At 33.2% G+C, this 25,293-nt stretch overlaps 1 long non-coding RNA gene across 1 annotated transcript in view; it reads left to right on the top strand.

Moving 5' to 3' along the window:
* LOC132731353 (uncharacterized) overlaps nucleotides 1-25,293 on the top strand; it is a 94,243-nt gene that overhangs the window by 13,557 nt on the left and 55,393 nt on the right. Inside the window, exon 4 of the long non-coding RNA XR_009625879.1 lies at nucleotides 19,301-19,376. This is a non-coding gene — a long non-coding RNA (uncharacterized LOC132731353). The remainder of the gene's footprint in view (nucleotides 1-19,300; nucleotides 19,377-25,293) is intronic.

Genomic DNA, 25,293 nt, shown 5'->3' with positions numbered 1-25,293 from the left:
TAAAGATTATGGCAATCACATTTTGTAGGTTAAGTCTATTATAAAAATTATGGCAATCACATTTTGTAGGGTAAGTCTATAATAAAGATTATGGCAATCACATTTTGTAGGTTAAGTCTATTATAAAAATTATGGCAATCACATTTTGTAGGGTAAGTCTATAATAAAGATTATGGCAATCACATTTTGTAGGGTAAGTCAGTCTATTATAAAAATTATGGCAATCACATTTTGTAGGATAAGTCTGTTATAAAAATTATAGCAATCACATTTTGTAGGATAAGTCAGTCTATTATAAAAATTATGGCAATCACATTTTGTAGGATAAGTCTATTATAAAAATTATGGCAATCACATTTTGTAGGGTAAGTCCTATATAACAAACTAAGTTTAAAAATTATCACAATCACATTGGTAGAGAGACCAGAGCCATTTGCTGTTTATCCGAGGTAATAAGTTTCTTTCTGATTTGACCATTAACAGCTTCTTTTTGGACATAAGGCTTATGAATTTTTATGACTTTGCCCTAAATAGACTCCTACCTCCAGCTGATTTGTTGAAAAGTAACTATTTTAAACATGATATACAAGTATTGTTACAATGATTTACTATCCAGCATGTTGTTTCTGGTAGATTTAACAATTTCACAAAAATTCATGGGTGAGATGTGTCACCATTTGAAATTTCAGAAGAAAATCACATCAATTATTGTTATAAATAAAAATGAGTTTTATAATGACACCAAAGTTGTTTAATGAACCCAAATTGATGTAAAGAAACATTTTATGAAGTTCTACGGTGTATTAATAGATAATAAAGTTTGATATACTTTATGAAGCACAGAGGACGCTGAGACAGACTTTCACTTTTGAGATAGATTTTATCACGTTTTGATGGTATCGCTGTAATAAGGTTATTAATTTCACAAATTTCAATGATAGATGTTTAGAAGAAGTTATTTTTCCGCGTCTGTTTGAAGATCACCTACGATACCTTAGTATAGTTAGTATACAAAATGATCTTTTTCAGCATCTGTAATTTTGTCAAATAAATATGATGTTTAATTTAAAAACTTTACTGCCATGACCGCCTTATATAAGTTATAGTCAAATGAAAAATAAGAAAGAGAAAAAAAAACAACAACTGATTATGTTTCAAATTACAATTTAAATAGTAGCCAAATAGAATTAATAATAAAAAAAACAACAAAAAAAAAACAGGTAATTTCAGAAATGCTATTAAAGCAGAAATAATGATCCCAAATGTCATAGTAAAAACAAGCGGATGTAGGTATTTAAAAGTGATATAGATACTGTAATATAAGACAATACTGCACACTTTACAGCTGCATTAACTTGCATAAATACATACATAAATTGACATATAGTAAAATTATGTGTCCTACTATAGCATTTCTTTTTGATTTTATTTATTTTTGCATTAAATTTTAACCATCAGAAAAAAGAAGATTTGGCATGGTTTAGTAATAAATTAAAACACCATATGGTTGTCATATTACTATAAAGTTTAAATTAGATTTTTTGTAATCTATCCGAAAATTCAAAATTCACCGTTCATCCATCACGCACAAGTATGATCTTATCATTTAACAGTTATATTTTTCATACGTGCTGACACCAGGAAATGCTGCCGCAATATTAGTTTGTTCGCCTCCTTTTCTTGACAGAGTTATATAAACTTCACTTTGTTTGAAATTTAGCAGAACGGCTCTTAAAACTCAAAATTTGTCATAGAAAATTCTTTTTTTGCCTCATTAGTGCTTTAGAATGTCAGAAAAAGCCACATGTATGTGTATTATTTAATGCATATGTGTCAGGATGATGGCATATATATCTCATAAAGGTACACATAAACATAGAATGACAGGGAATAAATTTGCCAAAAAAATTTCAAATAAATTTCAAAGATTTGGAAATCGTGAGTTGTGAAAAATTCTTATTGCAGCAGCCTTTAAGCTTTCTGGTGTAGTTACCTGCATAAAACAACAACCATGGTTGAGTTTTAAATAACCATGGCTATTTTCATCTTATTGTTGTTATGTTTTTCTAGTTTTTCAGAATCATTGGTTATAAATGTAAAACTTTAAATCACTGCTTAAGCTGGTGCAAGGGGTTTAAGATACTCAAATAAACCAAGTCTGCAATTTTCACATAAAATTTTTTGAATCTACATGTATTTCTCTTGAGGGATTTCCCCTTTTCCAGATTTGTTTTTCCATAGGTTAAGTATATAGATTAAGAATTACAATGACATTGTTTTTAAAATACCACTGGCATAAATAATCATAACATAAATGAAATTATACCCATGTAACATAAACTGCCCGAATTTTTTTTTCAGACACCCCCCATATATACTGTCATGATATATAATTTTATATGACAGTATATAATGGGTAGGGGGGTGTCTGATAAAAAAAACAAGAGGGCCATGATGGCCCTAGATCGCTCACCTGAATTATCAAACTCATCCAAACAATTACCTAGACAAGCATTCTGACCAAGTCTCATGACAGGTGAGTCAAAAATGTGACCACTACAGTGTTAACAAGGATTATCCATATTTGAGCAGTGCGACCTAGTTTTTTACCCAGGTGACACATATTCAAACTTGACCTAGAAATCATCAAAACAAACTTTCAGACCAATTTCCAGGATACTTGGATCAAAACAGTAGCAACTAGAGTGTTAACAAGATTTTTCTATTTTTAGCTCCGGTGACCTAGTTTCACATGCGATTTCGAACTCATCCAAGCAATTACCTAGACAAACATCCTGACCAAGTTTGATGATAATTGAGTCGAAAATGTGACCACTAGAATGTTAACAAGGTTTTTCCATATTTGGGCGGTGTGACCTAGTTTTTCATCCAAGATGACCCATGTTAGAACTTGACTTAGAAATCATCAAAACAAACTTTCAGACCAATTAACAGAATATTTGGATCACAACAGTAGCCACTAGAGTGTTAACAAGATTTTTTCTATTTTTAGCTCCTGTGACCTAGTTTTTCATCCGAAATGTCCCATGTTCGATTTATTCCCAGCAATGACCTAGACAAGTTTCCTGACCAAGTTTGATGACAATTGAGTCAAAATTGTGACCACTAGAGTGTTAACAAGGTTTTTCTATTTTTAGCTCCTGTGACCTAGTTTTTTCATCCGAGATGACCCATGTTCGAACTCATCCGAGCTATCACCTAGACAAGCATCTTGATCAAGTTTGATGATGATTGATGCAAAAATGTGACCGCTAAAGTGTTAACAAGGTTTTTCTATTTTTAGCTCTGGTGACCTACTTTTTCATTCGAGATGACCCATGTTCGAACTCATCCAAGCTATCAACTTGATAAGCATCCTGACAAAGTTTGATGATGATTAATGCAAAAATGTGACCGCTAGAGTGTTAACAAGGTTTTTCTATTTATAGCTCCGGTGACCTAGTTTTTCATCCGAGATGACCCATATTCGAACTCATCCGAGCTATTATCTAAACAAGCATCCTGACAAAGATTGATGATGATTGGGTCAAAATGTGACCACTAGTGTGTTCACAAGGTTTTTCTATTTTTAGCTCATGTGACCTAGTTTTTCATCAGAGATGACCCATGTTCGAACTCATCCAAGCAATTAACTAGACAAGCATTCTGACTAAGTTTGATGATGATTGGTTCAAAAATGTGACCACTAGAGTGTTCACAAGGTTTTTCTATTTATAGCTCCTGTGACCTACTTTTTCATCCGAGATGACCCATGTTCGAACTCATCCAAGCTATCACCTAGACAAACATCCTGACCAAGTTTGATGATGATTGGGTCAAAAATGTGACCTCTAGAGTGTTCACAAGGTTTTTCTATTTTTAGCTCTTGTGACCTAGTTTTTCATCCGAGATGACCCATGTTCGAACTCATCCGAGCTTTCAACTAGATAAGCATCCTGACCAAGTTTGATGATGATTGAGGCAAAAATGCGACCGCTAGAGTGTTCACAAGTAATTGTGGACGGCCGGACGGACGACGGACGACGGACGACGGACGACGGACATTCACCGATCCTAAAAGCTCACTGAGCAAGCTCAGGTGAGCTAAAAAGATAATATTTCGGGCAGTTTGTGTTATATGGGTATACTTTCATTTATTTTATGATTATGTAAGGACTCTGGTGCCAGTATAAAATACAACTTCTCAATCAATTAATATGTAAATTTGGTCACCTTCCCTTGCCCCCAACCTCCCCTTCTAACCCCCATCAACAGGTGCAAATAATAATATCTGTGATATGACCCTTACCTATAGATGTAAGACCATGGTCTTATAATTGGTTGTAACTTATAGGAATTGGCTGGCTGATACCCTGATATTCACACTTATTCACATCTAAAGTGTGCCAAATTCATGACTTTTATTTCAGAAATGACCTATATTAAATGCTTTATTTACAATGTCTGTATTTACCAGACATTTAATGTCTCCAAATTTGACAGAATAATTTCCAAGACTGTCCACAAAGATACAAATGTTACACAATATAAACAAGAAAATAAAAATTCTGTCAAATGTTGTTGTTATCAGACTGTAAACATGGCATGGGATTCGGAAAGTTAAATGAACATATTATGAAGCTTATAAATATAATTTTAACATTTCAGAACTTTTTTGTGTTCATAAAATACATACTTAAAAGCAGCAAACCTCCAGATGAGTAAAGACTTAGGAAAACGTAGTTAATATAGTTTAACCCTCACAACCCCAAATATCTTAAACAAGTGCTGACTACATGTAATATAGCATTTAGTGCAGACCATGATCAAAAGGCACAGATGTACCGGCCTATCTTGGTCTGCACTCGTCTTTGCATCTTAAAGCAGCATGCCTCCAGATTCCTGCTTATTTTCGTTAAAATTTTGAAAGTGTTTTAAAATGTGAAATATTGTCAAGTGAACACAGAAAGTAATTGACACATTTACAAAAGTCAATTTAAATCATGTACAAGTCACATGAATAACCAAAAAGAGGTCAAATATGCAAAAATGACCCTTACTGTAAAATTAGTCATTAATGACATTAATGACATTTAATAAGCACATAAGTTATTACTTGAATCTTTATAGCCTTCTGGTTAGCTCAATAGGTAGAGCGTTGGACTGTGAATCGAGGGACCCAGTTCGATTCCCAAACAATGCAGGTCACTTTTGTTGTGATTGGTTATGAAATGTTTTCTATGGTCTTTCGCTCTGTACCTCTGCTCTGGCATGTACAGAGGTAATGTGAGTTGTGGATGTGTACTGTTTTAATTAAGCTTTCACTAGTGACTGGAAAATTTAATTGATTAATTAATTGTGAATGTTTTAATTAGCTGACAATCAGTGTGAATATTTAATGAAGCTGATGAAAAGATTATTGAATTATTTTGTCTTACGAGAAGTGTTGACATGTAATAAACATGTGAAGTTTGGGACAGTTTTCAATGGTGGAGAGCCACTATTGACCAAAATTTGATTGATTACTTCGTTCTGAACTAATTGCTGTTTTCAATTATTGATATCTTTCAAGGAAGTGTCTTCATGGATAAAGTTAATTTCTGGTATCAAACTTCACTACATCAGTTTGCAGTATGTTTGACAGTATTCAACTTCCTGGAGATCTCTCCATATAGTTATAAAATTTGTTCAGATAATTTCGACCTAACTGTTGTCTTGTTGTGTACTTTAATGGATTTAGAAATTATTGTCATATGTTCTTCATTGATTGTACTTATTATATATGTATCTTTGTGGCTGTGCTCATTATACATTTCCCAATGTGGTTGTTTTTAATTGTGCACAATGAGGCAGCACCTGAGATCTGCCTCCACCTGTAAATCTTGGACAATTTTAAATGACCATTGTCTTAGAAACATGATGATATTGCAATCTTCTGTGGTTAAGGTAGTCTTACTGTAATGCTTTCCCATGAAAAATATTCTAACATCAGTCGATATCGATATCGTAGCAAATCAATTATTTCCGTGATGTTATTTTATATACGAAATTTTGGGCATTAAATTATTTACAATCACTCATTCTTTACCGCTATGTACTATATTCCAGTTATCAACGGTTAAAATATTTTTAATACCGAAGATTGTGAAAAATATTGTTCTTGAAATGACTGATTTATTACGATATTGGCTGATGTCACTATGACTACAGAATTGTTGTAAATTTTAGCTGAACGATTATAATCATGAAAGTTTTGGTCTGCTACATGATCATGATAAATTAAAGTGGATATTAATTTTTTTCATGAATGTTTAATTTTAAGTAGGTCTACAGATAACTTTTGATATAAATTACATGTTTTCATTAACTTTGGGCTGCCAGCAGTAATGCAGTCAATCTTTCATTGAACAAACCTTTACTCTTTTAATAAAAGTTTTATATAATATGTTTTTGCTCTTTTACAGAAGAGTCCTGACAATATCATGTTCTTTTTCAAGAAGCCTAAAGTAAGACAATAATAATTTAGAGTGGGGAAAATATGTAATTTAACTCCTAATTACAATATTATTTAGGACATAAACACATTATAATTATGCTACTTCATTTCTTTCAATTTAATTTACTATAGAATATATTGGTCCATTTACTTTCTGCGTTGTTCATTATGGCCAAATATTGAACACAGTTGGTATATTACTATTGCACAGTTTTTGCACTTTTGTTTCACATTTTGATTCCTGTGTATTGAGATATACAGTTATAAATTCCTCTCTTAAACTTGGGTTATAAATTCCTTTCTTTTTCCAGTCGGACCATTTTAAAAGATCTCTTACTGCAATTACAAACAGTGAATAGCCCTGTTTGCAACACTTATACGGCAGACAGACACACAGACAGACAGGCATAACTTAGACTGGTTTTTCTGGTCATACCTGAAATACTGCAGTACTAAGTCTTCACTAGTAAATCTAGAAAGTCACAAAATGGTCTGTTTAACTGTTATCTTATAAAATATGCTCAGAAAAAAATGAAAGATTTTTCTCTTTCATTAAAGTACATGGTTGAATAATTTGATTAATTTCTAAGATATAATAAAAACCTTTGAATGTTTCAAGGAAAATGAAGGTCACTTGAATGGTTTAATCATTAAAGCATTATTAATATTTGTCATGATGTTTTTTCATTATGCTTTAGAAGATATTAATTTATAGGTGATATATTATCAAATGATTTTCTTCAGTTCTTGTACATTTTCGAGGAAATTTCATATTATGACATTCTGTTTTAATAATGAAGTTTATAGAGGTTTTTCTACTCCAGTTAATTGACAACATTATAACCTTGATAGTTTTTGTCTTACTTAAAGCTGCACACCTCCAGATGAGCCAAAATATTTCAAGAAAATCAACTTTGAGAAAAATGTACTAAGATTTTAAGAAAAGTAAAAATATTCACAATTTAAAGAAATGCTTTACAATGTTGTATGCAATTAATGACCGATTTTGCAGTATTTTTCACCATATTTCTATTTTTACGTATTCTGGCTTTTTATTGTAATTTTTATAAATATCAAGCGCAGTTTGTAAAGTGATAATTACTTTTTTTGTTCACTTAGCAATATTTTAATTTTTGATACATTTTAAAGAATTTCATGAAAATTAGCATGAATCTGGAGGCAAACTGCTGTAAAGGCACACTATGGCTTAAAAACTTTCTTAGAAAGGGTGAACATGTAAATAATGATTTAGAGATTGTAAGATGTTTGTTACCTGAAGAAAGTAGCAGTAAATGTGAAATAATTTGTCATTATAGTAGTAAATGTAAACAAAGTAATATTTTGACTTACATACAAAATACTTATTCTATATAACTGTACTTATGGGCAAAAAGCAACAGATAAAAAAGATTGTTCAGGTAATTGGCAAATGAGTTACTTTTTGGATACTATCAAAGTATACCAAACAATAAAAAGCTTTTGAGAAATCGAAATGACAACATTTCTCAGGCATAATGGGCCTTTAATGGGTATCAAATTACATGTATATCAAATGAAATATTTTTATCCAATTTATAAATATGTAGTAAAATTATGTTGTTTTCATAATCTTATTGTCAATTCTCAAACAAGTTGTAACAAAGGATGTCTCTGTTATTTAACATGAATATTTTACAAAATAGAATAAAATGTTCTAGAACATAATATAATTCTGCTATCTGAAGTAGGGTTTCAACCATTTAGCAATGATTTCATGCAATTTTGTGTCTTTTGCTTTTTATGGAAACAAGCAAAGAAATAGATTCTCTTTATTTTGGAAGTTTTCTTTCTTTCATTTAAACTCGAACAATAATTTTGTAATTTGCAGGCAGCAGATACATGTACAGCTTTATACATACACATAACATAGTATAAACATACCTAAGAAAATTATCATTATAAAACTCATATAGACCACTGTAAGTTTGAGCAGATGGTGAATTCATGCTGCCAGGCACAATGACCGACTGCCAAAAAAAAAAATCAACTCCTGTTTTATATTTTGACATATTCTGTTCTGTCATTTCTATGAAACCATGTGCTTACAGCATGTGCAATATGAGTTTGAATGTACTGTTATTAGAGTACATATAAAAGTGTATATTTTGTAATGATTCCAATATTGTGCTATATAAAACATGACAGATTGTGAGATATTGGCTCTAGGTTTGGCTTCAATATCACCATTCAATGATTACTTAGCACTCCTAATATCCTTATTCTGTCATAGAGCAGGATATTTGTTAGACTTGGAACATTTACAGTAACTTTCATATTTCTCAACTCTCACTTTTTTTCTTGTATGTAGATTTTTTAAGGCCTCTAGGCATGCAAAATAAATATATTTGATAAAAAATGTGCCAGAACAAGAAAAATTATGCTAAAAAATAACTGACATTAACAAATTTTTCTTATTTTAAGACTTGACCTTTACCGCTGTGGGTTCAAAACCCACAGGGACTTTGGATTCTTTTATGTGAGGCAGCTATCCAGCTAGCTTACAGAATGTTGGTGGTTCTACTCATGTGCCCGATCGTGCCTGAAATAATGCACGGAAGGGCACCTTAGGTCTTCCTCCACCAGTAAAGCTGGAAAGTCGCCAAATGACCTATACTGTTTCGGTGTGACATAAAACCCAATCAAACAAACTTATTTTAGTACAATGCCAATAGTTCCATATTTTGACATTTTTAGCTCACCTAGCTTGAGAAAGGCTTATATAAAGAAACTTTGTAATTAACAAAAATTGATTAAAAAATGGCATAACAGTCTGATGAACAAGCTGGCTGTCTGCATACTAAATATAATCAAAGGGCTGCATGCTCTGTGGTATTTTCTGATCTTTCCTGTATAAGTTTATTTTTTATATACTATTATTCATCTTACGCAGCGCCTGCGTTTAACAGTTTGTGATTGATAAATATGGAATTTTGCATGCCTAGAGTTGCATCAAAAATCATTTTTCATTTTTATTTGTTTGGGTCGTCAGACCAAACAAATAATGGTAGCGAAATTTCAGAGTCTAATGTTGTTAATTGCAAATGCCGAAAGTAGTCCACTTTTTTGAAGCGGTTACTTCCCTTTTGTATGTACACTAAAGCCTAAAAATTCAGGGGAGATCACTGCGTAAAGATGGTCAAAGACAGGCGCATCAATTTTCAAGCAAAGTAATTCCCGAATGGTCGAATATTTCTAATATTGTTTTATTGTATTTTCTGATCGAAAATAACTAAATACAAAGCGGACATTCAATCTCTGACACAGAAGTTTACGACAAACCTAACAACAAATAGTTCTCAAAACAGCTTAAAACTAGCGATTTAAAAGAAAGAAATATTTTATTTTGTTACAAGTATCCAACAAATTACAACGCATTTAAAGTTAAACAATAGCGTTGGCTTATAGAATTGTCAATAAATGCACAATCACAAATTACGCGGATGAATATGATTTTATCAATGAAAATACTATTTATTACCGAATACTACACAAACCGAGTAGTGGAATATATAGATTCTACATGTCGGACTGTTTGGGCGAGAGGATTTTCGCTAAAATATTTACTTCAATTTTAAACAACAGGTTTACCCTGAACAAAATACCTCGAAATTAATAAGGATTACAAACCCGAAATGCAATGGAAGTTCTAAATTTAGAATTACTTGATATTATTCAGACACTCTGTGTGTAACTTCTCCGTGGTACAGTGGTAACGCGCTCGCTTAGTGAGTGAGAGGTCTCGAGTTCGAATCCCAGTCGAGGAAAATTTTTTTTTTTGTTAAATTCTTTTATAAATGTTTTTGTTAAGGAAGTAGCCATGATATGCAAGGATAAAGTGTGGCTGTCGTAAAAAATGACCATAAATGATTTTTTGATGCAACTCTAGTTATGCAGAATTCCGTATGTATCAAACTCTGGTGTCTTGCAAAATGAATTATAATACATAAAAATAAACCTATACAGGAAAATGCATACAGATATACAGTTGATTTAGATTGCAAAGATCAGAAAATACCACATAACTTGCAGCCCTTTGATTCTTTATAAATATAAATGCTTATAGTAAGCTCCAGGATTATTTACATCTGTGTTAAACAACAGTTAAAGTCGTTACAAGCCCTAATTTAGAATAATATGGTTTTCTTCAGCCCGTTCACATATAAATTCACCGTGGCTGAAGGGTTTTCAGGCTCGCTTAGGAAGCGAGAGGTCTGGAGTTCAAATCCCAGTAAAGGTAACTCATTTTTTTTCAAATTGTTAAAAGTCAAATAAGCATTGGATTGAATATCAGTGTTGCAATTAGTCTTATAGCCAATTTACTACAATTAAAACGCTGGAAAGCATTGGTGGCACTATACATATAATCTCACAACCTGCACCTTTCTTACATTCTGAGACCCAAACAAATTCAGCGCCTTCTGTGCTTTGATTTATTACAGCCACACTTTATCCTTGCATATCGTGGCTACTTCCTTAAAAAAGACACTTCAAAAAAAAAATGTTGCCTCGACAAGGATTTTAACCTTAGGCCTCTCACACCCTAAACGAGCGCGCTACCTCTGCACCACAGTGAAGTAATACGTATGTTGCGTGAATAAAAACAAATATATTGTAATTCTAAAATTGAGAATTTTCATTTCGTATTTGTAATCCTTATTAATTTTGAGGTATTTTGTTCACGATAAACCTGTTGTTTAACACTGATGAAAATAATTTAGCGAAAATCTTCTCGCCAAAACAGTCCAACAAGTATTCCATTACTCGACAGTCACATTTATTTGTGTACTACGCTCTGGAGTATTCGGTAATCGACATAGCTAAAAATAGCATTTTCATTGATTAAGCTTTACGAAAAAAGCCGAACATTTTTCATTGGGTAAAAAAGATATTCATCCGCGAAATTTGTGATTGTAACCTCATATTTCTATTGACTACTCTAAACTTTTAATGCACTGTAATTCGTTAAATGCATATATTAAAAATTATTCTTTGCTGGTTTTTAAGCAGTTCTGAGTGAGAACTACTTTGCGTTGTTAGGTCTGTTAGGAAAATTTGTGTTAGACCGTGGATGTTAGCTATGTATTTACTGATCTTGCGATCAGAAAATACAAAAATAAGACTTAAATGACATCTCCTCAATCACTTGGTTAATTTTGATGAAAATTAATAGGGATGACATAATTATGATATCTTGTCCATGTAAACCATACTCTTAGGTGAGCGATTAAGGGCCTTCATGACCTTCTAGTTTTGAATTTTTCCTTTATAGTTATACAAATGTAATATGAAATAAACATGGTTATAATATTAGAAAAAAAATAACGGGCAGTTAATTAACCACTCTTTACCCAGGAAACAATTAGACTTAACTTTGAAATAATAATTTACAAAGCTTTATTATCAAATGAGTATTGTGTAGGCTTCGAAACTCAGGTGTTCATACATTTAAGAAATTAATAGCTTTTCAAAGAAAATTGATACATATATAGTTGCTTTTGGTTAAGAATTTTCTGGGTTAAGATATTATACAATATCGGGAAATGACTTGTAAGCCTAGATATTACTCCTTGATTTTTACAGATTAATTCTTCTTTTAGTTGCAATGTACATGTGTTTATTTTAATTTCATTGAGATGGCAAAAGCCTGCTCTTGGGAAACTTTAACATGATATTGATGTGAAGGAGACATGGTTGTGACCCCAGTAGGGCCAGACCTCGACAAATCCACTCACCTGCTTGCATTTGCAAGTAAAAGTTTGGGTTGGGTGAGAAAAAAGTTGATTAAACTTGCACGGTAGGGCGTGTAAGATTCTCCTAATCCAAATAATGTTTCTCTCAACATTTATAAGTTACAAGTTATTTGGTAAAACAATCAAACTGCAGACACCATTTTAGTCCCAATGCCTGTCATTATGAAAACCGGAAATTGACCTCATGGCTAAGTTTCAAGACCTGCTGTAGGGCTTGCGCCTGAGAGTCCATCAGTTGAAAGGCAGACACATTCTCTCATTGTCAGGTGGACAAATACAGTCTTAGAATGTTTTTCTTTCTTTAGAATCAATTATTGTAATAGAATTAATCAATACATAATTATTGTTGTTGTTTTTTTTGTTAAAATAAAAGATTGAAAACACATGACATTCCTTTAATAGACAAAATAAATACAATATATGAAAATCTGTTATTGTATTTACAATAAAAAAGTTATGAATAGCAAAAACAATGATGATATAGTTTTTAATTAATTTATAAATAAAAATGATAAAAAAGATAAATTCTAATGTAGAATATAATACGAAAAAAAAATTAAATATAAAAGTGTTATAACAGTTATACTGCTGATAATATGTACTATAGTTTAAGTTTTGTATACAAGAAGTTGAAACTTATAGGAAATATCTTCTTTTTTGAAACCACCTGGGCTTTTTTTTCAGAAATTGGATAGATGCCTAAGTCTTTCATTTTGGAAAACTTGAGCGCAATGTTTTGTGAAATTGTGAAAAAGGACAATGATGTGAAATGAAAAGTACATAATCTAGACCTTTAATCATTTCATTCAGTACCATAGTGTAGGATTGGGGCACATGTGACTGAGTGATTAAAGGTAGTTGACTTCAATCCACTTGCCCCTCCCTACTGGATTTGAATCCCTCCAGGGACTTTGAAATTTATCATGTGGGAAGCTATTCAGCTAAATTACCTTGTTGGGCCTGAAATAATGCACCTAGGGGCACCTAAGGTCTTCCACCACTGTGTACATCACATTCATAACAGAGGTTGCTGCCTGCAGTCCTGCTATTTTGATCTTCATTGGAATATAACGGTTGTTGTTTGGTCAAAATTAATGTACACAAGACATTCTTGATTTCTTTGGAAGTTACCTTGTAAATTTAAGGCAAAAAAAAGGGTTTCTTCAATCGGGAAATCATTTATTATCAGCCAAAATTATATGAGGAGAAATCGGCACGATATGGCCAGTTATGTGTTGACATGCCATAAAAATCCAAACAAACAAAAATATGAGGAGAAAAGGCTTTGACCGTGATCATGCTAGAGTGCTTAGCTGTTTGGTATAAAACATTTTGATATCAAGAGAATAGATATTAAGTGTGGAAAATTGGTTTTTACAAAACAACAACCCCTGTTTATTGTGAGGTCAAGGCAACTGTGGTTTTGAGCATTACTAGCTTAGAAATGCTTTGACATACAGTGACTACAGCTAGATGGCCCCTTATGATTTTGAGGTCAAATTGTCAAAGATAAGTCACTTGACTAATAAAATTTTGTCTAACCTATAACTAAAGAATGTTTTGGCCTACAGTCCTTATGGAGGTTTGCCATTACTCTTTGGTGAATCCTTCTGATTTGTGGTCATTAGCTTGAGGACAGGTGGACCAACAATGGACCTTTCCTATTTTTCACAAACAGTATCACAAACATAACCATGTGTTCTCTTGGATGCACGGATATAATCCCCTTCGGACAAAATCCCCTTCGCAAACCTGGACAAAATCCCCTCAATGGGTGGACATAATCCCCTTCATGTTTTTGCAAGGCTGGACAAAATCCCCTTACCTACCCAGACAAAATTCCCTTGTTTCATAGGTTTAATATATAATAACAAATATATTTGATTAGGCAATTTCTTTAATTGTTTTAAATTGATTAGTATGAAAAACATTTTAATTAGTTTAACAGTGTTCATTTTAATTGTTTAAACACTCAAGTAAGAGTGCAAGCCAGGTCAACCAGTACCTATGTATTATTGTACAATTGGATAACTACATAAAAGGAAAGGTCCATCCTAAGATTTGGATTTAATTATAAAATTATATGTCCTAATATATATACCTATTATGTTTTTTGAATAAAATTGTGTTTGATAATTGTAACATTAAAGAGCAGCTGGTTACATAAAGTATTTTTGGGTTTAATTTTTTTATATTATTATTATTGAGGGAAAAATATGATTTTAATTATATAAATTTTGAAAATAATGGAAATACAGAATCTGAAATTGCATTATAATGATTTAAACATTATGATCAAATGTTTTTCAATAATTTTTTTTGTCACAAAGAGTTATTACCCTATAGCTATTAGAGCTTTGAAATGTTACATGTAGGTATTTTTGTACATAATTGACTTATTAAAGATTAGATATGTCACGTTATTTTTTTTTTTCTCAAAAATACTTGAAAAAAACACAACAAAAAAACAAACCAATTACCCTGCAGAGGTGACATATGTGTGCTTTTTATAATCTTGTGCGCACAAGATACTATGTTGTGGCTGCAAGTTATTAAGTTGTGCACACAAGATACTATGTTGTGGCTGCATGTCAATAAGTTGTGCGCAAATGATACTATGTTGTGGCTGCAAGTCAATAAGTTGTGCGCACAAGACACTATGTTGTGGCTGCAAGTTATTAAGTTGTGCGCACATGATACTATGTTGTGGCTGCAAGTCAATAAGTTGTGCACACATGATACTATGTTGTGGCTGCAAGTTAATAAGTTGTGCACACATGATACTATGTTGTGGCTGCAAGTCAATAAGTTGTGCACACAAGATACTATGTTGTGGCTGCAAGTCAATAAGTTGTGCTCACAAGATACTATGTTGTGGCTGCAAGTCAATAAGTTGTGCACACATGATACTATGTTGTGGCTGCAAGTCAATAAGTTGTGCTCACAAGATACTATGTTGTGGCTGCAAGTTAATAAGTTGTGCACACAAGATACTATGTTGTGGCTGCAAGTCAATAAGTTGTGCGCGCATGATACTATGTTGTTGGCTGCAAGTCAATAAGTTGTGCGCACATGATACTATGTTGTTGGCTGCAAGTCAATAAGTTGTGTGCACATTGATACTATGTTGTGGCTGCAAGTCAATAAGTGCTGCACACATGATACTATGTTGTGGCTGCAAGTCAATAAGTTCTGCGCACATGATACTATGTTGTGGCTGCAAGTCAATAAGTTATGCGCAGGGTTGTCATTAAGAGGCGGCAGGAGGCCAAAATGCCTGTCTCAAATGCATTATGGGCCGCCTCAAAATTAAGAAAACACTCTTTGTTATGCACGATAAAGACAGAAATGACCGCCTCAAGTTCAAAACAAACCTTCTGCAAAAAATGTTAATGACAACCCTGTATGCGCACATGATACTATGTTGTGGCTGCAAGTCAATAAGTTGTGCACACAAGATACTTTGTTGTGGCTGCAAGTCAATAAGTTGTGCACACAAGATACAATGTTGTGGCTGCAAGTCAATAAGTTGTGCGCACAAGATACAATGTTGTGGCTGCAAGTCAATAAGTTATGCGCACATGATACTATGTTGTGGCTGCAAGTCAATAAGTTGGCACACAAGATACTATGTTGTGGCTGCAAGTCAATAAGTTGTGCGCACATGATACTATGTTGTGGCTGCAAGTCAATAAGTTATGCGCACATGATACTATGTTGTGGCTGCAAGTCAATAAGTTGTGTGCACAAGATACTATGTTGTGGCTGCAAGTCAATAAGTTGTGCGCACATGATACTATGTTGTGGCCATGAGCAGGGGCATTACTGAACCATTTTGATATGCACTCCCTTACCTAGGGAGGTTCAGGGTAGCTCCCCCGAGAATTATTTTGAAAAAGGAAACAATTTCCTGGCATTTCGTGACTATCTAGAGGCTACATTGACAACATATTGTTGATGATTTCAAATTCTTTTTCATTCATTTTACAATATGTAAAATGAACAAAATTCATTACATATACATAATTTTTTTTTTATTTACAATCAATTTTTTAGCAAAATTTGCTCTTGTGCAACCTTCAAACTGATTTTTAGCAACAAATCTTATGTATTCTGTAAATTCAAAACTTAAAAAACAAAAGTTTCAAGACATCTGTTTTGTTGGTTTGCCGTGTCTACCATGCGCTCAGCACTTTACTACCCTAAAACTTTATAAACATTCATGGGGCCTGAACGCTCAGTCTCCATTGTACTTCTGACGTAGGTTTTAGTTCAGCTGTTGCCGTAGACATTAGCATGACCATTTAAAAGGGTTAAACAATGCCTTACGCTTTGGTACAGAGCCTTACTTGCTAAGGGAATGGTTTTCTGCAGAAAAACTGGGGCCACTGGACGGCAATTGTCAAGTTTGTGTCAGTCCATCACATATGCCACAGAATAAAATATATGAAAAACAAAATCTACAAGGAAGAATGACGTTCAATGAACTCAAGACCCAGCAACACAGGACTACCAGCAAGGAGCTAAGGACCCCAAACAAAAATAGGACAGTGCACAAGGTAAAGCACGAACTGGATAATCATTTTGATTACATATTTGAGTTTATCCACATTCAAGCTTGCATTAAAGACGACATACAATGTCTTAATGCTCTCGGAAAAGGCACTTGCATAAACTAGCAACTGTTGTTACAATTTATTAAGAATGATAATGGTGTGAAAATTGTGACTAAATTCAGTGAATATTTTGACCTCCACTCCTGTAAGTTAAATATTTCATTACATAATAATTTATCAAAAACTGTGTTATATTACACACAAAGATATTTTAAAACCTCTTTTCAGAAATTTTAGTTCATTAATTAAAATCGTTGCTTATGACATAGATTATGTAACTGGAGTTAAATATACGAGAATTGATAAAAAAATCTTGGCCCAATGTACTTCCGGTAGTCAGAGAACCCAACTAATGGCTTTATTTTTAATATAATCGCTCTCTACATCAATGCACTTTGCCCACCTGTGCTCCAACTTGTTTAACCCTTCAAAATAGAACTCTCTATTTCGGTCCTCAAAGACACCTTCATTTCTTCCAAAACGTCTACCACAACCTTGGTTTTTTGTTTCAGAAACAGGTAAAAGTCAGAGGGGGCCAAGTCCGGAGAATATGGGGGATGGGTAAGTTGTGCGCACAAGATAATTAAGTCATGCGCACAAGATTATTAGATATTGGTTGATTATCTTGTTCCCACGACTTAGTAACTCGTGGCCAGGACATAGTATCTGAAGCGCACCACTTAATTATTTCGTGCCCAAGACTTAGTAACTCGTGGCCACGACTTAGTTTCTTGTATGCACCACTTAATTATCTTGTGGCCATGAGTTACTAAGTCCTACATAGTATCTTGTAGCCACGACATGGTATCTCCTGCACATCACTTAATTATCTCATGACTACGACTATGTAACTCATGGCCACGACATAGTATCTTGTTTACCACTTAATTATCTCATGGCTATGACTTAGTAACTCGTGGCCACGACATAGTATCTCATGCGCACAAGATAAATAAAAACACACACATGTTACCTCTGTGCCACCATACTGCAGTGCAAATATCCTACAAAAGTCCTTGAACTAGTTGAAAAACAAACAAATACTCTGCAGTGCAAATGCTCTTAAAAAGTTATGGAACAAATAAGTTTTGGCATAATTATGTTTGTGTGGAATCCAGACGGTTGACTATCCTGTACACAGAACCTATGACTGTCTTGTACAATGAACCTATTACTGTCCTGTACAGGGAACCTATGACTATCCTGTACAGGGAACCTATGACTATCCTGTACAAGGAATATATGACTGTCTTGTACTAGGAGCCTTTGACTATCCTGCACAAGGAACCTATGACTGTCCTGTACTAGGAGCCTTTGACTGGCCTGTACAAGGAACCTATGACTGTCCTGTACAAGGAACCTATGACTATCCTGTACAAGGAACCTATGACTGTCCTGTACAAGGAACCTATGACTGTCCTTTACAAGGAACCTATGACTGTCCTGTACAAGGAACCCATGACTATCCTGTACAAGGAACCTGTGACTATCATGTATAGGGAACCTATGACTGTCCTGTACAAAGTACCTATGACTGTTCTGTACAAGGAGACTATGACTACCCTGTACAGGTAACTATAACTATCTTGTACAAAGTACCTATGACTGTTCTGTATAAGGAATTTATGACTGTCCTGTACAAGGAACCTATGACTACCTTGTACAAGGAACCTATGACTGTCCTGTACAAGGAACCTATGACTGCCCTGTACAAGGAATCTATGACTGCCCTGTACAAGGAACCTATGACTGCCCTGTACAAGGAACCTATGACTATCTTGTACAAGGAACCTATGACTGTCCTGTACAAGGAACCTATGACTATCTTGTACAAGGAACCTATGATTTTCTTATCGGGGAACCTATGACTTTTCTGTACTCCTATCTTTCTTTAGAGTATCTTGCGATTGAAGTGACATACTCTTAATGCTGGTTATACTCTTAAAAGCTGGTTTCGGGGACAAGTTGTTGTTTCCTTAATCAAGAAACTTTACTCCCTTGCTCAGTTCTTGTTGGTTCCAGGAACAGATTCAAGAGTATGTCTATATGCTTATAACTTCCTACACATACAAACTTAAATAAATTTAAATCACCAAGTAAATTAAGAGGAGGAGAGAACACACGTCAAACATCAAGATGGTTTGTAACTGGTTTATTCAAGGATCTACCTGTTTCGGTCTTTCTAGACCTTCATTAGGATTTTATTTTGTATAAACTAAAAAAATATCATACAAATACATGTGTGTACATGGTCTAAATCAGATCAGATATCTTAAAATGCAATGAAAATAAAGAAGCATAGTAGCTTGGTTTTTAGGATATTGTTAGTGAAATAACAAAATCAATTGGCATCACTTATAGTCTAACTACTGTTATCAAAACAATTTTCTATTTTGCAGGCACAGAATCAATTATACAAAAATACAGTCTGGATGAAAAGTTTGTTTCCAGCACAGGCCTGGGAAGACATTAAAGGTGAGATTAGGGCAAAAAACTCAACTGGTGTTAATTAATTGATGGGGTGTGTAAGTAATTGGCGTTAATCCCACAAATTAATCAGACATGATAGAGATGTTCTCCAGATTCCCCTGTCTCACAAAGTACAAAATGTCAATCATTTTTTTCCCTCCAAGTTCACATTTGTATGGAAAACATTTATTTTGGGCTGATGGCTTAAGGCATTAATTTTATTATGGTACTGGACATGCTTTACTATGTTGTACTCTTGTCTTGAGTAAACACTATCAGAAAAATCTGAAATTAGAAAAAGATATCTTTCCTTCTTTTCTTTCCGAAGAAGGGGGGTGGGGTGTAAGAGGTGGAAAGTAAGTTTTTATGTAACCTGCCTTACGGATGATTATTAGTTTTAAATGATGTAATTTTGTATACACAAAAATCTTTGGTACAACACAGGTCCCAGTTTTTTGCTTGTTTATTGCTTCCATTGAAAATGGATGGATGGAACTAATCGTGTTCCTCTAATTGTAAATGTATGAAATTGTAATTATGACTTTTAAGCTTCTTTTAAAATAATCATCAGTTTTCATTATACAATTATTGACTAGTGAGCCATTGAATATGATGTGATATTCACCGGCAGATGACATATTGACCGAGGCGATAGCCGAGGTCAATATGACTTTCTGCCTGTGAATATCACATCATATTCAATGGCTCACTAGTCAATAATTGTTTTATTATATGAATAGGCTAAGAATTAAAAAAAAATCACGAAAAAGTACAACCTTATATACATGTACAAATTTTGCCTTGTTGAAGCGCGGGAAAAAAGACGCACGTGCGAGGCGTGCAACGACTACACAAAAGTAATTCAAGTTTATACTCATCAATGCGGTTTAGCCTTTAAGTATAACAGTAAAGTAATGATATTTCAATAGAGAAATATGCCATAAAGAACAAAACGCAACAATTATTTTTTAATTAACACACGTAATTAACAGTCTACGGTGTATGGTCATTGAATATGAGTCTCAATCTATTTTTAGACTTGGAAAATCCAATTCAGCCAGTGAATATGATACTACACCCAGTGAATATGATTTTATAAAAAGTTCTATTGACTACAGTTTGGACCAATGAGATTGCAGCTATTTTTAGATCATATAATAAAAAAGATTATCAGTATTATCATCAGTATCATCAATAGTTATATTGGATGAAAATATGGAGGTGGGAAATGTGAATGGAGTCATTTTATCTTTTGATTAATTTTCATTTTCAGACCATTATAAAAATATGACCGTTGCAATAGTTAACAGCAGTTAATGTCACAATAAGTTGGCGATTTTATGCTAAATTATAATATAAAATCTAAATTTTAATATTTCTTGTGAGAAAAAAATCAAAATTTTAATGTAACAAATTAGAACTTAATATTTGCTACTTTGCCCTTTATTAATATTCACCTGTTTTAATGGGATATTTTATGTTGAATTATAATAATTCTGTCACATTTTCTAATTTCACATTAATTAAACAGATGAAACAAAAGATTAAAAAAAAAACACATTATATATGAGACTTCAGGTACTTTTTCAGGAGTCGACTTTATTATTAATTCTATAATTTAAATTTTATCACCCGGCACCCACAGACACCCTTCCTTTATTAGAGAAATTTTTTTTTTGAAAAGGGAAGCATATTTACATGGACATGAAAGGTTTATGATAATCTGGAGGGGATTGGTGAGGACCCTATACATGTACAATATTTCAATCATTTCTCAAAATTTAATCTCTAAATCTTGCATAGAGACCGGGTATAAATTTATTGAAAGTGAAAATTTCAGTAAAATTGGACAATTTTAAGTGTGTCTTATCAAAATGTGCATAATATTTTGTGACAAATCTACCACTTTACCTTGGTTGTTATGGCGACGGAATTTAAGGGGAATGCTTGTTCAAATAGTGCGATACTTGTCAATGGGTTTTCAAGTGTTTTGTTCAAATTTTAGAAAATTGAAAACTTTAAAGTAGAAAATTTATCTGCAAGAACAATTTTATTACGTCTGTTTCAATTTTATGTACAGTACAAAATTTAAATGTTTGTTCCTCGATGGTAAACATTTTACATGTTTTTGCACCTCATTTCCTTTATTGTATGACATTTTGATATTAATTGATGAAAATTTACTGAAATTGTCTTGTTTACCTGTAAGAAAATATTTCTATGGTAATTTCGACAAAAATAAAAACGGAGCATTATTCAATAAACACAATTGTAAAGCATATTTTATTGCACGTATGTGACCTTCTTTTCAAACCAGGCCGTTAGATCTTACACCGCTAGCTTCAGCTTTCAAGTATCATTTTCTATAATTTAACACAATTATATAATTTTGTAAAGGGATGATTAGGTAATGGCTATTTATGAAACACAATAGTCAACATTTCAGATCTCAGACATTTTTAATCAACAGGATATTCTCACTTCAAAAATTGATATTAACGAGAGTATTAAATACAAATTAAAACGCAATTATAGTGCAAAGCATCATGGGTAAAAACGACAACAATTATTCAAGTCATGAATAAAAATATAACAATTTTCTATAGGGACAAAATTGCAGAGTCATTTTAACATTTTAAGAAAGGTTCATGTGGCTAGCAACAAAAACATAATTGAGCCGCGCTATGACAAAACCAACATAATGGGTTTGCGACCAGCATGGATCCAGACCAGCCTGCGCATCCGTGCAGACTGATCAGGATCCATGCGGTTCACTATCAGTTTCTCTACTTGTTATAGGGTTTGTAAGCAAACAGCATGGATCCTGATCAGACTGCGTGGATGCGCAGGCTGGTCTGGATCCATGCTGGTGGCAAACCCATTATGTTGGTTTTGTCATGGCGTGGCTCATATTATAATCTGTTTTCAAAACAAATAAGCTGGCCATGTTGGTATTTTATGGATAACAGATATAGTAAAAAAACGAACAGAGGCATGCAGAATCCATTAAAGTCTTACGCACTGTTTTGATTTGCTTAACTTAGCATAGAACTAATGAAGTTATTCAATCGTGGGCACGTAGAAAAAACAGAGAAGTAAGATGTTGAAAACTTTATCCAAACTTTAGTGCTGCGTAAAAAAACACATGAAACAAATCAGGCCCCAAGTTTTATGATGAAAGTTTCATTTTTTTTTTTCATCTCTTAATTAGCCGTGAATTGATTTAACAGACATTTAATGATAATAAATGCGGGTAAGTCCATGTGAAATGTAATTTTTAACTTAGAATATCATAAAGAAAAGTTTTTCTTCTAGCTGATATATTTAGTTATATTTTATCCGGTAAAAGAAGTAATTTTTAGGAGAGTGAATTATTTTATATAACTATACACCCTACAAAAAATGAGAAGTTCCAAACTTGATAATGTCTCCTTTTTCATGTGTTTAACTAACTAAGCTTCATTGAATTCTGGTCCAAGGTGATATTATATTTATATCAATATCTCCTAAAAGTGTATGATAAAATTTATTTATTAGCTCACCAGAGCACAGAGTGCTCGAAGACAGATTGCCCGGAGGTGTGGTTTTATGGGGATGTTGTCCATAACCCATCATAATCCACTATTAATTTTCTTTAAGCAACATTATTCTCCTCCGAAACAACAGGGTAGATTTTGACCAAACTTTACAGAAATTATTCTTAGAAGCCATATATGGTTCTATACTGCATGATAAGGACGGTTTCAGAAGCTAAAAATAAACTTAGAAATGAAATTATCAAAAAATTTTCTTCAGAAACTAGAAGCACCAGAGCTTAGATATTTAACATGTAGCATCACCTTGTAGGATTTTTATGTAAATCATGCCCCTTTAGTCAAAACAGCCCTGCCTTTTGGGTTATATAATTTTATAAGGGGAACACATATAAGTCTTCATGTGGCACATTTCAATGACCAGAGCAAATATAAAAAAAATTGTTACCCGGAATTCGGCAAATGTGGGGTTTTCCCATCTAATACCAGGGTACAAACAAACTTATCATTAAAGCTTCACTTCATGGTGCACATCCATGGTCGAAGATGTTGCATTTATTTTAGATATATTTACCAAGTTTAACTGGAAAAGTTTGTTTGTACCCCAGGATAAGATAGGGATAACACACATTTTCCAAGTTTGGCAGTTTCTCTATTTGGCATGTAGTATTGCCTAGTAATTCTCAACAATGGTTATATAGTGCATGCTCCATATATCAAAAATTGGTTATTTAATCTACATAGACTTATGTAGAAAAATGAACTTTAAAAATCTTCTCAGAACCTACTTTGATTGCATATTAGATATTTAGCATTACCATGTGGTACCTTGTAAATCATGTCCCAGAGATCGAAATTGCTACCTTATGACCTACAAATCTGCATTGAAGAATTACAAACTTTTTTAGCATTGGATCTCAGGCTAGCGATCTAGGGTCATCATTGTATTTTGAATGGTTCTGCCCATTGTCAAGTTTACTGGAAATAAGACAAAGGTTTGTAGAAGTTCTTTGTAAAACCGGGTTATTTATCAATGGAAGAGATAAATGGACATTTTGGCAACAGTCACTTTTGACATAAGAAAAATTGAAAAAAGAAATCATGCAGGAATTTTAAGTTGCTCAAATAGAAAAAAAAGGTTAAAAAAAGTTATGCAGGAGTTTATTTCTCTGGTGCCGATCGTAAGTACTGTACAAGGTCACCTATTGTTTATATTGATACTTATGCACTCTTAAGTTTATTTTTAACAGTAAGGGGTTTTTAGAGCAAACAAACTCCCACAAAAAACGGCAAACTTTGATTAATTTATGTATTTTTTGGTCTTAATTAAAGCATAGACAGTGAGCAGAACACGCTTCTTGTTAATAATTGCCAGTGCAGTGTTCCTCTGTTACAGCGATAATTAAAACCAGGCTTTACTAGGAGGAGCTAATGGCAGTTAAATTGCCGTAAGAAATCCCACTTTATTGCTTAAAACACATCTTAGCTGCCTTGCTCACTAAATAGCTTGTATGGGTGGCAAAAAACTGCTACTTAAACATGCAGCTATGGGATTAAAAGGGTTTTGTAAAGTTAATCATATAATAAAAAGTTATGTAAGAAATGAAATATTTCAAGATACGGCATAATTTTTTTTTTCCAAGTCGTAAATGTATATGATTTGACCCAGTTTATTTCGATGTAACATAAATATGATAATGTATATCACTGGATATGACTTTTCTGACGTCAAAGTTATGGTAACGTTTCAGGTCTTGTACCCTTTACTTTCGCAAGTTCAAATTCTTCTTGGTCAATTGTAATTTATTTGTTCATTTTGGTTATAACACTGATTTTAAGAGAGTTTTGGTCACATCCTTGCAGTGAGCCTCCTAACTGGCTTCCCTTGATAAGTTAACAGTAATTACTTATTTTTCCATGTCTACTTATCCGGCATGAATTTTAATATCGTTATTATTATATTTATTTTTATCGAGACAAATGACCATTAGGCTCAATGCAAGAGATCAGTTTTCAAAGAGGAATTTCCCCTGGCCCAAGGATCGAACCTGCAACCTCTGGATAATAAATCTGATAGTTCCTGGTAAGCAAGTGGTCTAGGTAATGAAAAGGTTTGTGGTTAACTCAATAAATCCACTTTTTGATAATTATGTTGCAATACTTTATGGATTGTTAAATAGAATGTTGCAATACTTTATAGATCTTTGATAGGGATGTTGCAATACTTTATAAATCTTTGATAGGGATGTTGCAATACTTTATAGATCTTTGATAGGGATGTTGCAATACTTTATAGATCTTTGATAGGGATGTTGCAATACTTTTTAGATCTTGGATAGGAATGTTGCAATACTATATGAATTGTTAAAAAAGATGTTGCAAACTTTGGT

Source organism: Ruditapes philippinarum, unplaced genomic scaffold (assembly GCF_026571515.1).
Source record: "Ruditapes philippinarum isolate M1 unplaced genomic scaffold, ASM2657151v2 ctg5_1_1_1_1, whole genome shotgun sequence".
NCBI lineage: Eukaryota > Metazoa > Mollusca > Bivalvia > Venerida > Veneridae > Ruditapes > Ruditapes philippinarum.
The sequence above is the reverse complement of the archived record's forward strand: the minus strand, read 5'-3'. Positions and strand labels throughout refer to the sequence as shown.